This window comes from Stegostoma tigrinum, chromosome 43 (genome assembly GCF_030684315.1).
Source record: "Stegostoma tigrinum isolate sSteTig4 chromosome 43, sSteTig4.hap1, whole genome shotgun sequence".
NCBI lineage: Eukaryota > Metazoa > Chordata > Chondrichthyes > Orectolobiformes > Stegostomatidae > Stegostoma > Stegostoma tigrinum.
Genome location: NC_081396.1, coordinates 12,713,393 through 12,728,555, shown reverse-complemented (window position 1 = coordinate 12,728,555; position 15,163 = coordinate 12,713,393). Strand labels below are relative to the sequence as shown.

The 15,163-nt window shown below is 40.2% G+C and overlaps 1 protein-coding gene across 11 annotated transcripts in view; it reads left to right on the top strand.

The window, feature by feature from the left end:
• LOC125449029 (zinc finger protein 436-like) overlaps window positions 1-14,689 on the top strand; it is an 86,291-nt gene extending 71,602 nt beyond the window's left edge. For 4 of the 11 annotated variants that reach the window (XM_059641744.1, XM_059641746.1, XM_059641740.1 and 1 more), the window contains one exon: window positions 12,415-14,688. The gene's annotated coding sequence lies outside the window, so the exon portion shown is untranslated. Of the gene's footprint in view, window positions 1-12,414 lie in introns of all 11 variants that reach the window. The other 7 variants (XR_007246792.2, XR_009443138.1, XR_009443140.1 and 4 more) reach the window with 4 other exon arrangements.
• Window positions 14,690-15,163: the final 474 nt, after the last annotated feature.

Here is a 15,163-nt window from a genome sequence, read left to right as displayed (position 1 = left end):
AATCTTGTTCCATTTTGGGAGTTCTACACTTCAATGAAGCTACTTTTCAGTATAGAATTGTACTATTGCTGTAAAAAATCTGGTCAAAGCTTTTTATTTTATACTTATTAGGTCAATTTCCAAGAAATATCAATGTAAAATGGAAACCAATGTTAATGCTAGTTGTGAATGTTGACATTCTAAGTAAAGTTAATCATATCATATTTCATCACATGAACATCATTGTCTGATTGTATTTCCATGTCATTCACTTGTTGTGTCCTTTTCAGTTCTACCCTGTACTGTTCAGTTAACAATGCTTTCAAGTTTCATATCATCGACTGGTTGTGTGTTTGTGAAGCATGCACTATGGTCTATTAATAGATATCTGGAAATGCAGAGGTCCCAAGAAGGACCTTTGAGAAATTCCACTGCAAATATACATTCAGCCTGTCAAACATCCATTAAATATGGCTGTTTCTGGTCACCCAGCTACTTTTGTTATAGTTGATTTCAGTCCATGAGTTTGAAGTCATTGGAATATTTACTTTGTTGTATGGTGAATGCTGACTGATCTGAGACATTGACAGATTCTCGTGACTGAACGTCAGGAATTGTCACACCTTATCCCAGGTTCAGTTCAAGTGGAACTTTTGGCAATAGCCAAGTAGTGGGATTCTGGAAGAGAGACCATAATCACTTTTGGGGATACTGGCTCCTGGTCACATGGATGTGGCTACCATGAAAGAGAATGGACTGATTCTGTGTATCCTGAAAAAAATCGTATAATTTACCAGGAAAGAAAATTAAAGATGGGTTGCCGTTATTTATTGCCATCATAATTTAGCACTTTAGCTTGTTAGTAGGCTGTTAACATGTCTAGCAGAATCAAATATGCTTCATAACAGAGATAATAGGAACTACAGATGCTGTTGTGGATCCTACGAAGAATAAAAAACAGGAGAGGTCCTTTGCAGGTCTTGGAGAGGGGAGCTCTGAGCTGGGGTAGGCTTGCATTGCTGCATGCTTCATAATGTATGCTTTGGCTGTACAAAAGTATTTTCCTTTCTCAAGTCCTGAGAATTATTTTCAAGGATGATGCATTGCAAATGCTGTTGTGAAAATCTGAAAACCAACTTCTACTTCATCAATTTGTGCTTGTCATTCAATGAAATGAAATGACTGGGCAATCTGAGTTGGCTGTTACGAGAGCAGAATCTCTAAAGTGAATCAGAACCAAGACAGGGTCATAGAATCGTACAGCATGTTCAACACATACATACCAATTCAGCTCACATCCCTCTAAATTTTTCCTATCATCCAGATTTCTTTTAAATGTCATAACTGTACCCACCTTTACCACTTCTCCTGTCAGCTCAATCCACATATGCACCACCCTCTGTGTAAAAAGTTTGCCCTTCAGACCCCTTTTAAATCTTTCCCCACCTCAACTCAAATCTATGCTGCCTAATTTTGGACTTCCAGACTCTTGGACAGAGATCTGGCTATTCACATTATCCATGTCCCTCATGACTTTATAAACCCCTACAAGATCACCTGTCATCCTCTGATGCTCCAGAGAAAAAGGTTCCAGCCTATCCAACGTTTCCTCATTACTCAAACCCTCCAGTTCGGGCAACATCTTTGTAAATGTTTCCCACACTCTTTGTAGTTTAACAACATCATTCCTATAGCAGAGTGGCCAGGATTACACACAGTATTGTAAGAGTGGCCTCACCAATGTCCTGAACAGCCACAACACGACGTCCCAACTCCTATACTCAGTGCTTTGACCAATGAACACAAACATGCCAAACATCGTCTTCATCAACCCACGATGAAGAACCCTCAAGAAATTATGAATTTGCGACCCTCGGCCCCTCTGTTCAACAATACTCCACTGGGGCTCTACACCTGTGCTACTACGAGCTGTACACCTCGGGTTCAAGGGGTAAAGTGGAGAGCTGAGCAGTTAAATAAAACAGTAAGGTGGGAACATGGGTAACATTAAAGCCAATAGGGTTGTCAGGGAGAACAGTGCAGAAAGAAATAAGGAGGCCCGACAGATCACCTAGACTGAAAGGCTGACCTGCAAAAAAACAAAAATAGGAGTAACCGGAAGGCAAAGTACTGGGCTAATGGTAAGATTCTTGGTAGTGTAGATGAGCAGAGAGATCTCAGTGTCCATGTACACAGATCCTTGAACGTTGCCACCCAGGTTGACAGGGCTGTTAAGAAGGCATGCAGTGTTTTAGCTTTTATTAAGAGAGGGATCGAGTTCCGGAACCAAGAGGTTATGCTGCAGCTGTACAAAACTCTGGTGCGGCCGCACTTGGAGTATTGCATACAGTTCTGGTCACTTCATTATAAGAAGGATGTGGAAGCTTTAGAAAGGGTGCAGAGGACATTTACTAGGATGTTGCCTAGTATGGAGGGAAGGTCTTACGCAGAAAGGCTGAGGGACTTAAGGCTGTTTTCGTTAGAAAGAAAATTGAGAGGTGACTTAATTGAGACGTATAAAATAATCAGAGGGTTAGATAGGGTGGATAGGGAGAGCCTTTTTCCTAGGATGGTGACAGCGAGCACAAGGGGGCATAGCTTTAAATTGAAGGGTGAAAGATATAGGACAGATGTCAGAGGTGATTTCTTTACTCAGAGTAGTAAGGGAATGGAACGCTTTGCCTGCAACGGTAGTAGATTCACCAACTTTAAGTCATCATTGGACGAGCATATGGACGTGCATGGAATGGTGTAGGTTAGATGGGCTTCAGATCGGTAGGATAGGTCGGCACAGGATCGAGGGCCGAAGGGCCTGACTTGTGCTGTAATGTTCTATGTATATATCCTGCCCTGGTTTGCTGTGCCAAAATGCTAGTTGCAGAAATTAAACAAAAGCAGTTTCTAACAGTTGTATCTGAGATAATGGGAACTGCAGATGCTGGAGAATCCAAGATAACAAAGTGTGGAGCTGGATGAACACAGCAGGCTAAGCAGCATCTTAGGAGCACAAAAGCTGAGGTTTCGGGCCTAGACCCTTCATCAGAAAAGCCAGAAGGGTCTAGGCCCGAAACGTCAGCTTTTGTGCTCCTCAGTTGCTGCTTGGCCTGCTGGGTTCATTCAGCTCCACACTTTGTTTTCTCAGTTTCTAACAGTCGTGTTTTTTTTCACTCAAACAGAAACGTAAAGAGACAGCTTGGAGCTAACATCATTACCAGAAATACCTGAGGTGCTAACATGAAACATATTTTATACAATTACTTGTTAGGAATTGAAAAGCACAGTCACAAGTACTGTTGAAAACACAAAGCATTCACTTTCAGAGTAAATGCTTAAAATAGGATGATGTGCAGCAATACAGAGAAAGAAAAGGCGAGTAAAATGAACTACATTGTTGGCGCATATACACTATATGTTTTTTTTGGGGGTGGTTGTTACTTCCCATGATTCTATGATGCTGTGAATTTCATTGAGAAAATAGCTCATCTGGAGTTAGTGATATAGGAAACTGCAGATGCTGGAGAATCCAAGATAACAAAGTGTAGAGCTGGATGAACACACCAGGCAAAGCAGCATCTCAGGAGCACAAAAGCTTTTGTGCTCCTGAGATGCTGCTTGGCCTGCTGTGTTCATCCAGCTCCACACTTTGTCATCTGGAGTTATGTTGGTGCCATTTTAAACACATGGTAGATATATCATAATATTGAAAAAGAAAAGAATTAAGGTTATTTGCAGTTGTTGTCACTAGATTAGTCTGTCTCATCTTTAAAGGATTTAACAGTAATTAACTATGGCCCATAACATCAGAAGAGTCAATTTACTTTTCAGTCTGTTCTGTATAATCTTGTATTTCATCTTCTCATCATTACTTTCCATTCTTCATGTCACAAACCACTTTAAGTGCTGTCATAACGAAGATGACCTCCTTGTCGATTGTAAACAGAAAATGCTCATCAGAGCATGCACTGCCTGTGGAGTGAGAATGAAAAGTATCTTTGCAGCCACATGGGAGTTCTTTGACATAAAAGAAAAGTACAGAGGAGAAGTTAAGGTACAAAGGAACAGAGGGAAAGAGTTGTGGTAACTTACGAGGCAAGGGAGATAACTTGATAAAAGCATTAATGGTACAAAGAAACATGTGTATTGTGGTGAAATTGCTTTTTCTGCCTGATGGCTCCGCTGAAACCAATACGGGCCAATCACAACTTACTGTTTCAACAAACTGTGATTAATATGAAACCCAATAAGTTCATATCATTTTCTGAAGAAGGGTCTAGGTCTAAAATGTCAGCCTTCCTGCTCCTCTGGTGCTGCTTGGCCTGCTGTATTCATCCAGCTCTACACCTTGTTGTCTCAAGTTCATGCCACTGTTCATTTCTGATGTAGAAACCTCACCACCATTCAATAATCTTACAGTTAACTACAGTGCCAGCACATTCTGCATTGTGTGCAGCTCTTTTGAAGTTACAATATTGCGCACAGTTCTTTTTGTGACATTTCCTGTTCAGTTCTAACACAGGACTGGAAAACTAACTTTCTGAATGATCATTTCTGTACTGCCAAATGTTAAATATATATGTGGCATCAGAACAATCCACCAGCTTATTATGTATCTCCACATAAAATATCTTTCATTTATTATATTCCAGTGGACTTTAGCGTTTCTTCCCAATGCAAGTATATTTGGTTCCTCTTTAATTAGCCCAGAGAAGCATGTATTTTTTAACCATTGCACTTCATGTGATGTCAGAACACAGAGGTACTGTGAGGGAAGGAGGTATATTACATTGAACAAGGGAGTTGAAAAGAGCAAGAATGCATTGTAAAGTTAGGCATGTGACTGATCTGAAGCAAAATGGAATCAAGGGTGGGTGTAATCGGAAAGCTTTTGTCTTTTATGTTGAGTCTAGGAGATTGTGACATACTAAAACATAACACGAAAAGCTTTAGCTTCTTTTGAAATTGATTGGTGCAGAAAAGAGGACCAGCATAGAAGTGTCAAAATGGGAATTAAGCAGATAATTACAATGGCAAATGACAAGAAGATCGGGGTTATCATTCTGAAATATGAAATTAATATGATAATAAATATTTAGGAAAGGATGACAAATTAAGCAGAGTGAAAATTAATTTACCAATGTGTAGTCATGAGCAACAACTTTGTTGGTATTTTTTGAGGATATTGGGTCGAGCATAGACAAAGGAAATCCAGTGCATGCGATGAATTTAGATTTTCTTAAGCCTTTTGAAATAATCTCGCTATATTTTTTTCCAAGCATTATTAGTGTGCATGTGATTGGGAAATACATACCACTGGGAATTGATTAATAGGCAAAAGGAGGACAGAAGGGAAGAAAAAGAGATCATTTTAAGGATGCCTGATTGCCACTAGTGATGTACCACAATGTTTCATGCTTGGTCCACAAGTGTCCATGATCTATATAGATGATTTATATGTGCTGACAAGTTGAAATAATTGAAAACTTGCGAGTGACACCTTACAGGTGGTAGATAGCTATTGAGAGTGTAACAAAGATTCAAGAAAAACTTGGGCAAGCTAATTCAGTGGGGGTCTGGTGGATAGAACATGTGAATAAGACCACAAAATGGTGGACACCTTGCATTGACCAAGAATGCAGAATATAGTTTGATGCATATGGCAGGGATGTTTGAGGCTTTGGATAGAAAGAAAGTGGGGGGTAAAGTTACAGCTGATGATTTTCATCATTCGATTGGTAAAATGCCCTGCAAATCAAAGAAATTATTGGTGTGATTGATGAGCAGACCTAAGTGGTTTGGGGAATCATTCACTTCTGAACATTAAGAGGTAAGAATCAGGGCTTTTGTTTGGTGATCGAATCACATTGGTCAATACAGAGGATGTTTTGTTCTTTGTGGAAAATACTGTGTGGGTAGCAGGAAGTTACACTACTATATGTGAAACTAATTCAGAATCCAGAAGGGCAAAACTGGTGAAAGCTTATGTCTGTGATAAAGGACAGGCAGAATAATATGCTTAACTATCCAGAGAACAGTTGCACTTGCAGATGGATAAATGTGAAGAATGGATTGAGAGATCCTACAAGTATTGGGATGCAATGAAGTGTAGTCCAGGTAGCCTTTGAAGTTAGGGGACTTATGGTGAATAATGGCTGAAAACCTTGGCTTCAATCAATTATGAAAGTACTTTAAAAAGAAGTAAAGTTTTAGATCTGGGAAGGACTTGAGAAAAGAACATCCCAACTATCCTAAAAATGAGGCATACTTGTCTCCATGCAATACTCATGTAAATAGAATAAATCACATTAATGAAGTGCAGTTAACGGATGAATTTTTCAGTGGATGAACCCTGAAATAAAGTTGAGGAGAATTGTAATGGGTGGGGGAATGGTTCAGCTTTCCTTCATGATTGAAATGGAGAGTCCTCAGACTATCCTAATCATTATCGAGATTGGATGTTTATTGCAAAAATGTGCAGGAACTGGTAGCAGACTAGGAGCTCGCAAAGTGACAGAGGATATCAGAAGTAACAACTGGAGTTTGGAAGAAAGTAAGCGGGAGTGTTCACAAAATATGCGAGCGTGCTGACGAGAACCAGTCTAAAACTGTTCCATTATCAGAAACTTCTCCTCTGTGAACTAAATATAATGTTGCTTATCCAACCATTTGCACACTCCATGAAAACATGCTCAAACATTACACACTAAAATGAAAGTTTAGTGCATTGAATATTTGAAATGTGAAAGAAAGCACCATGCTAAAAATGCCTGGAAAGGTTTTTGTCTATTATGTCAGTGAATCGTTGCAGACACTGAAATACTCCAACTGTTTGAATCAGAGATAGTAGGAACTGCAGATGCTGGAAAATCTGAGAATACAAGGCGTACAGCTGGATGAACACAGCAGGCCAAGTAACATAACAGGAGCAGGAAGGCTGGCGTTTCGGGCCTAGACCCTTCTTCAGAATCATAGAATCTCTACAGTGTGGAAACAGGCCCTTCGGCCCAACCAGTCCATACCGAACCTCAAAGCATCCCACCCAGACCCATCCCCCGATAACCCACACACCCCTGAATACTATGGGCAATTTAGCATGGCCAATCCACCTAGCATGCACATCTTTGGACTGTGGGAGGAAACCGGAGCACTCGGAGGAAACCCACGCAGACACGGGAAGAATGTGCAATCTCCACGCAGGGTGGAATTGAACCCCGGCCCCTGGCACTGTGAGGCAGCAGTGTTAACCACTGAGCCACCGTGCCGCCCCAAATCATTTCTGAAGAAGTGCCTCGGCCCGAAATGTCAGCCTTCCTGCTCCTCTGATACTGCTTGGCCTGCTGTGTTCATCCTGCTCTACACCTTGTTATCCCATTGTTTGTATGTTTATTTCAGTGTAATTGTAACCTCACTGAGGTTAAACTGTTCATTCTGACTGTGGGTGTTTCAGCTGAGTGTATTGTATGTAATCATGCTAAACAGAATCATATCAACAAGGAATGTTGAAGTATATCATAGTAGACAGAAAGTAACTGTGCTGAATTATAACTCTGAAAGTGGAGAATAACTGTATTGAACTTGGCTTGACAAAATCGAATCCACCCAAGCTGAATGAGACCATATGCACTGAGTATACTGAACTATAGGTCTTGTCAACATTCAGTGTAAATGTGTAGAACTAAGGCAACAAATTGTGTCAACCAAAAGCATAGCCCTCAACAATTTTGTTCTGCCTGTAAAATTGCTGAATCAGATTAGTACATTCTGGAACAAAATCACAAGTTGCTGGAAAAGCTTAGCAGGTCTGTCAGCATCTCTGAAGAAAAAACATCAGAGTTAACATTTCAGCTCTGGTGACCTTTCCTCAGAGCTGTTCAATATGTTTCTTTTGTACTATCTTGGATAGATTATCACATTGTTGTAACACAGCTTTATAATTGCTGTGTCATTGATGTTGTGGTTGAATTATCAAACTTTTGTTAGCCCATCATTTCAGTTCTATTTCAGCAAGGCACTAAACCTCTTGGTGAATTTTCACATTTTTCACCAGGTAACTCAGATGTATTGTGATATTGGCATCTACATTTACAGCACATTCCTACAAATGAACAGTAGATTGGGAATATTGAAATATTGACTAATTTCCTGTGGAATTCAATTAATGAAGTTATTGGATGGTGCATATTCCTTGCAAAAGATGAGCAAATTTTATGGCAGTTTTATGGAAGATTTGCATTTTCTCTAAACACACAGAATATTGTTTTCACATGTTCAGTCTCAAGTGGTCTCTACTTCAATACAATTCATCTCCAATTTGTTTCCTGCAGAAGGCTGTACCATAGCCATTCTTAGTCCAGTCATTTGTCTGTTCCTTGCAGCAATCCCTGATTTCCTCCAAGTTGCATGAGGCTACATAATTTATGTCTTCTCTCGCAACTCAGGCACAATGATCGTACTGAAATACCCATTTTTTGACAGAGGCAGTTATTTATGTTTACAGTCCAGTGAATTACTGAATTGGTGGCGGGAGTTTTCTGTGAATTAAACAGTAGTGTCTTCCAAGTCAGATTGACACCGAAGCTCAAGGTAGTAACAGAAGATGCACCCGTAGTTGTTACTGCAAAGTCACCAGCGTAGCATTCAGAAAGACAGAAGAAGCTGTCATTTGTTTGCTCCTCTTTTTTCGAGAATCTCTTTGAGTAAGATGACTACCATATCTTTCACTACTGTGTAATGCAAGAGTGTATAGTCTCACACTATTGTGTAATGAGAGGGGATTAATTAGCAATCTTGTGGAATGGGGTCCTTTGGGGAAGAGTGACTATTATATGGTAGAATTCTTCATTAAAATGAAGAGTAGCACTGTTAAATCTGAGACCAGGATGCTGAACTTAAAGAGAGCTAACTTTGCTAGTCTGAAGTATTCACTGGCTAGCATAAGCTGGCCAAGGATACTTCAGGGGTTGATGGTGGATACACAATGGCAGAGCACATGGATGAAGTTCAGAAGAGTTGTACATCCCTGTCTGGCATAAGAGTTAAACAGGGAAAATGGCTCAACCATGCCTAACAAAGAAAACCAGGGATAGTGTTAAAGCCAAGGAGGAGGCATATGAATTGATCAGAAAAAAAAATCCCAGCAAAGCTGAGGACTGGAGAAATTTAGCAGAGAAGGGCAATGGTTTTAATTTGGAGAGAAAAATAGAATACAAAATTAAGCTTGTGGAAAACATTTTAAAAATGTACTTCTGGGCATATGTGAAGAGAGAAAGACTATTGAATACAAATGTAGCTCCTTTACAATCAGAATCAAGTGAATGAGTAATGGACAATGAAGAGATGGCAGACCAGTTGAACAAATATATTTGACCTGTTTTCACCAAGGAGAACACAAAGAAACCTTTGGGAAATGTTAGGGGACAGAGGGTCAAGTCTGAAGGAGAAACTGAAGGAAATCCTTATGAGTCAGGAAATGGCATTGGGAAGTTAATGTGATTAAAACCCAATAAGTCCCCAGGGTCCGATGGTCTGTCTGCAGAATACTTAAGGAAGTGCCCCTCGAAACAGTGTATGCATTGGTGATCATTTGACAGAATTCTAAAGATATTAGAAAAGTTCCCATGGACTGGAGGTTAGGTGATGTGACCATGCCTTAAACAAAGGGAGGGAGAGAGTAAACGGGGAATTGTAGGCTAATTAGCCTGACATTGGTGGCGAGGTTAATGCTAGAATCACTTATTAAGGATGTAAGACCTGAGCACTTCAAAAGCAATGACAGGGTTGGTCCACGTCAGCATGGATGCACTCAAAGAAAATCATGCCTGACAAATCTTCTTAAATTTTTTGAGGACGTGACAAGTAGTGTGAACAAGGGTGAATCAGTGAATGTTGTATATCTGGACTTTCAGAGTGCTTTTGGCAAGGACCTACACAAGAGACTGGTAACCAGTCTTAAAGCTCATGATGTAACAGGGAATATGTTGAAGTGGACAGAGAACTGGTTGGCAGACAGTAAGCGGAGAGTTGAAATAAACATGTCCTTTTCAGAACGGCAGGAAATAACAAGCAGGGTACAGTGCTAGGACCCCAGCAATTCACAACAGACATTTAAGATTTGCATGAAGGAATTAAATGCAATATCTCCAAATTTGTGGATGGCACTAAGCTGGGTGGCAGTGCTTGCTGTGAGGAAAATGCGAAGACACTGCTGGGTGATGTGAACAGGCTGGCTGAATGGGCAAATACTTGGCAAATGATAAATGTGAGGTTATCCACGTAGGTTGCAAAAGCAGGACGGCAGATTACTTTTGAATGGCAGTTTAGAAAATGGTGAGGTACAACGAAAGCTGGCTGTTTTGGTGGAACAGTCACTGAAGGTTGGCATGCAGGTGCAGCAAGTGGTGAGAGAAGCAAATGGCATGATGGCCCATGTAGCAACAGGATTTGAGTGTAGGAGTAAGGATGTCATGCTGCAGTTATACAGGGCCTTTTTGAAGCCACATCTTGAATATTGTATCAAAGATAATGGGAACTGCAGATGCTGGAGAATCTGAGATAACAAAGTGTAGAGCTGGATGAACACAGCACACCAAGCAATTTCTTAGATGCTGCTTGGCCTGCTGTGTTAATCCAGCTCTACACTTTGTTATCTTGAATATTGTGTTCAATTTTTGTCTCCCAGCATGTTGAAGGACAATCTTGCTACTGAGGGAATCCAGCAAAGGTTCTCCAGACTGATTCCCAGATCTGACATATAAAGAAAGAATGGATTGTCTAGTCTTGTGCTCACTGGAATTCGGAAGAATGGGGGTGGTTGGTGGAGGGAATCTCATAAAACATATAAAATCCTGATGGGACTGGATAGATTCAATGCAGGAAGAATGCTCCCAATGTTGGGGAATTCCATAACTAGGGGTCACAGACCAAGAATAAGGGGTAAGCCATTCAGGACTGAGATGAGGAAGAATTTCTTTACTTTGAAAGTTGTGAAGCTGTGGAATTCTGTGGAAACCACAGAAAACTGTTGGGCCAGTTCATTAGATATATTCAAGAGCTATAAGTGGCTCTTGCAGCCAAAGAGATCAAGGGGTATAGAGAGAAAGTGGGAGGGATGTTGAACTTGCATGATCAGCCATGATCCTATTGAAGGTGGTGCAGGCTCAAAGGGCCAGCTGGCCTATTCCTTCACTTTATTTTCTCTGTTTCTAAAAAGGTGTTGACTCCCAATAGATACAACTGATGTTATTGTTAGTTTTTACTGTTGCTTGTTTAATTCTTTTCTACCTGGAATATTTACTGTAATAATTTTTTTTGTTATTTATAGTATTTTACTTGCCAATGTATTTCTGCTGTCCATTTGGGTGTTACTGCAAATTTCAACATTCAAATAGCATTAACTTGTTGTACTAATTTGGATGATTTCTTGAAGCACAGAAACAAGTGCTGAAATGTCATTTGAAACACTGAATTAAAGATGTAAACAAGAGATTTTGTCAGAGATAATAGGAACTGCAGATGCTGGAGAATCCAAGATAACAAGGTGTAGAGTTAGATGAACACAGCAGGCCAAGCAGTATCTTAGGAGCAGGAAAGTTGGCATTTTGGGCCTGAAACATCAGCTTTCCTGCTCCTGAGATGCTCGTTGGCTTGCTGTGTTCATTCAGCTCTACACCTTGTTATCTCTTAAACAAGAGATTGTGCCAGGGGTCTGCCTACTAACAATCATCTATTGCCTCTTTCTTTAATTTGTACTCTCATTCATTTATCACACACTGTCTCAGTCCCTCACTCTTTCCATCTCTCTTTTAAAGCTAACATGACTATGATTGGCATCTTATCACAAGGAATGTGTGGTCTATCAAAATACATCAAATACTATTTGGTGCCCAAGGCTGTGACAGATATTTTCCTTAATACATTTGTAGTGATATTGACAGGAATTTATTTCTCTTTAAGCTTTCTGTCCAATATACCATTGTGCATTGGATCCATTTATTCTGCCTCTCTGCTTCCTGTCTGCCAACCAGTTCTCTAACTACATCATTACATTACCTCTAATGCCATGAACGTTACTTTTACCTGTTATTCCAGTATGTAAAAAGCCTTTTGAAAGTCCAGATATTAAACATCCCTGATATATGCTGCACAAGACTATTCTGCCAGATTAACAGTCGCTTGCAGTTTTGACAGATATGTCACCATTTGTTGTCAAAATTTAAAACATTTTATTGCACCCTCAAAACTATTCCAACTATCATTGGAACTGTTGTTATGTGGAGTTGTCTAAAAATATCTTTGTGTATTCTATGTACAACCGTTTTGTATAATTATCACTGTAACCTGGTTCTGCAGCATTAAATTAATATACTATACATCACCTACATGGACTGCACATGACTCAATTCTGTTCAAATGAACATGCTTTCTTTCTCATTCATTCAGATTTTACTGCTTAATGCTCCAACAGTCAGACATATCCTCATGACCTGAGCCTGCAGAAGACTGCCAACACTGAGCAATGGAGAGAATCGGGGTGGTCCAGAGATGGAGGAAAGGAAAAAGTCAGTCTTTGCAATTTCAGGCCGTTTAATCTTGTTGTGTTTAATATTCTTTACAATGATCCTGTATGAATGAATTACAAATCTTAAATATTTTGTAGGTTTGGATTTCAATGATTCAACATTTAATCTGAAGCAAAAGGAATATATGTTTCAGTTTTTGAGTTCCTGCATCGACCTGTTTATTCATGCCAGGGCACAATGTAAATTCAGAGAGGAGGTCAAAAATGGGGTAAAATAGCCTCTAGTTGTAATTAATAGACAACTTAAATGATGAAAGTCTTTTAAAAGAAAGTGAATTGTACATTATATTGCATAGTTTACGATTTTCCATGCTACCCAGGGACCCCGCTAATATGGACTTATTAGCAATACGCAACATGGTTTTGTGCAGGGAAGGTTGCTCAGTGGTTAGCACTGCAGCCTCACAGCACCAGGGACCCAGGTTTGATTCCAGCCTTGGGTGACCATCTGTGTGGAGTTTGCACGTTCTCCACGTGTCTGTGTGGGTGTCCTCTGGGTGCTCCGGTTTCCTCCCACAGTCCGAAGATGTGCAGGTTAGGTGGATCGGCCATGCTAAATTGCCCAGAGTGTTCAGGGATGTGTGGGTTATAGGGGGATGGGCCTGGGGGGGAGGTGCTTCAAGGGATGCTGTGGACTTGTTGGGCCGAAGGGCCTGTTTCCTCACTATAGGGAATTTAATCTAATCTAATCTAATCCCCCAAACTTGATTGAGTGTTTTTTTGAGGAAGTGACAAAAATTATTGATGACAGCAGAACAATGAACGTTGACTACAGAACTTTAGTGAGGCCTTTGACAAGTTCCCTCATGGCAAACTAACATAAAAGCTGATGTCACCTCAGGTAGACATTGAGCTCAAAGGATGGATGCAGCAGGCAGAGAAGAGCTATAGGACGGTGTTTTTCTGGTTGGAGATCCGTGACCAGTGTTTTTCTGCAGGGATTAATACTGAGATCCCAGCTGTTTGTAATATACATAAATGATTTGGACGAGAATGTAGTTTGCAGATGACACAAAGATTGGGGAAGCTGCAGATAAAGAGGAGGATTTTCAAAAGATACAGCAGGATATGGTGACTTGAGTGGCGACTTGACTATAGAAATGGCAGATGGAGTTTAATCTGGATAAATGTGAGGTAGTGCATTTTGGAAGATCTATTGCAGGAGGGAAGTAATTAGCAGAACCCTTAATAGCACCAATATACAAAAGGACTGAGGCAGATGTGTCCACAACTCCAACACAAGTGGATAAAAGTGGACTTACCTTCATCTGGCAGAGCCTAGAGTGTAAAAAATGGCAAGTCATGTTGCAGCTGTATAAAACTTTAGTTAGGTCACATTTGGAATATTGTTCACAGTTCTGAACACCACACAACAAGATGAATGTAGGGGCTGTTTACAGGGCACAGCAATGGTTTTCCAGGATATTGCCTGTTTTGGATGCTGTTAGCAGTGAGGAGAGATTGACCAAACTTGAGATAACACAGCATGGAGCTGGAGGAGCACCGCAGGCCAGGCAGCATCAGAGGAGCAGGTAAGTTGACGTTTCAGGTTGGGAAGAAGGGTGCCGACCCGAAACGCCAACTTTCCTCCTCCTCTGGTGCTGTTTGACCAAAATTGGTTTGTTTTCACATCAACTTTGAAGAATGAGGGCGACATGACAGAAATATATATGATTATGAGAGGTATGCATAGTGTGATGAGTCTTTTTTTTAAACCCCAGAGTGGAAAAACCAATTAGTATGGAATGTAGTTTTAAGTAAAATGGAGCAAGTTTAAAGGAGACATGAGAGGTAAAGTTTTCACACAGAGGGTGATAAGTGCCTGAAATGCACTGCTAATGGAGGTGGTAGAGGCGGTTGCAAAAGTTATGTTTAGGAGACAACTTGACAGATGTATGAATAGGCATGGAATAGAGCGAACCGGACCATGTAGAGACAAAAGGTTTTTGGTTTAGAAAGGCATCATCTATTGGCAAAGTCTTGGTGGTCCGAAAGGCCTATATCTAATCTGTACTGTTCCTTTGTTCCTTTTTGTTTCGCTCCTCCATCTGTAGATGGGCTTATGTATTTGCATCTGATTGTTCTCCAAGGTGGACCTTTATCTGTATTGAGATATTTGATTTGTTGAATATCTTGATTGGAAGTCTTCCTTACTTTTAATAAACAAAGTAAAATTGAACAGCCTGATGTCTGGTTCCGGTCATGTTGTGTAACATTGCATTTTCAAAAAAAAATTAAAAAAACTAATTCAGTTGTAACGTTAGATAATGGGAACTGCAGATGCTGGAGAATCCAAGATAACAAAGTGTGGAGCTGGATGAACACAGCAGGCCAAGCAGCATCTCAGGAGCACAAAAGCTCCTGTGCTCCTGAGATGCTGCTTGGCCTGCTGTGTTCATCCAGCTCCACACTTTGTTATCTTCAGTTGTAATGTGACTCCCTTTGTTTGTATACTAACTTACGAGTATGTGATTTTTTTTCTAAAAAGAAACAACATTATGATGGAAACAAATAACTGGCAATGTGTTTTGGCAGAAATTTCAAGTATTTTTTTTAAACGAAAAACTACAATAGCTGCTTCTAAATTTCGATTTTTGCACCTTGACATGG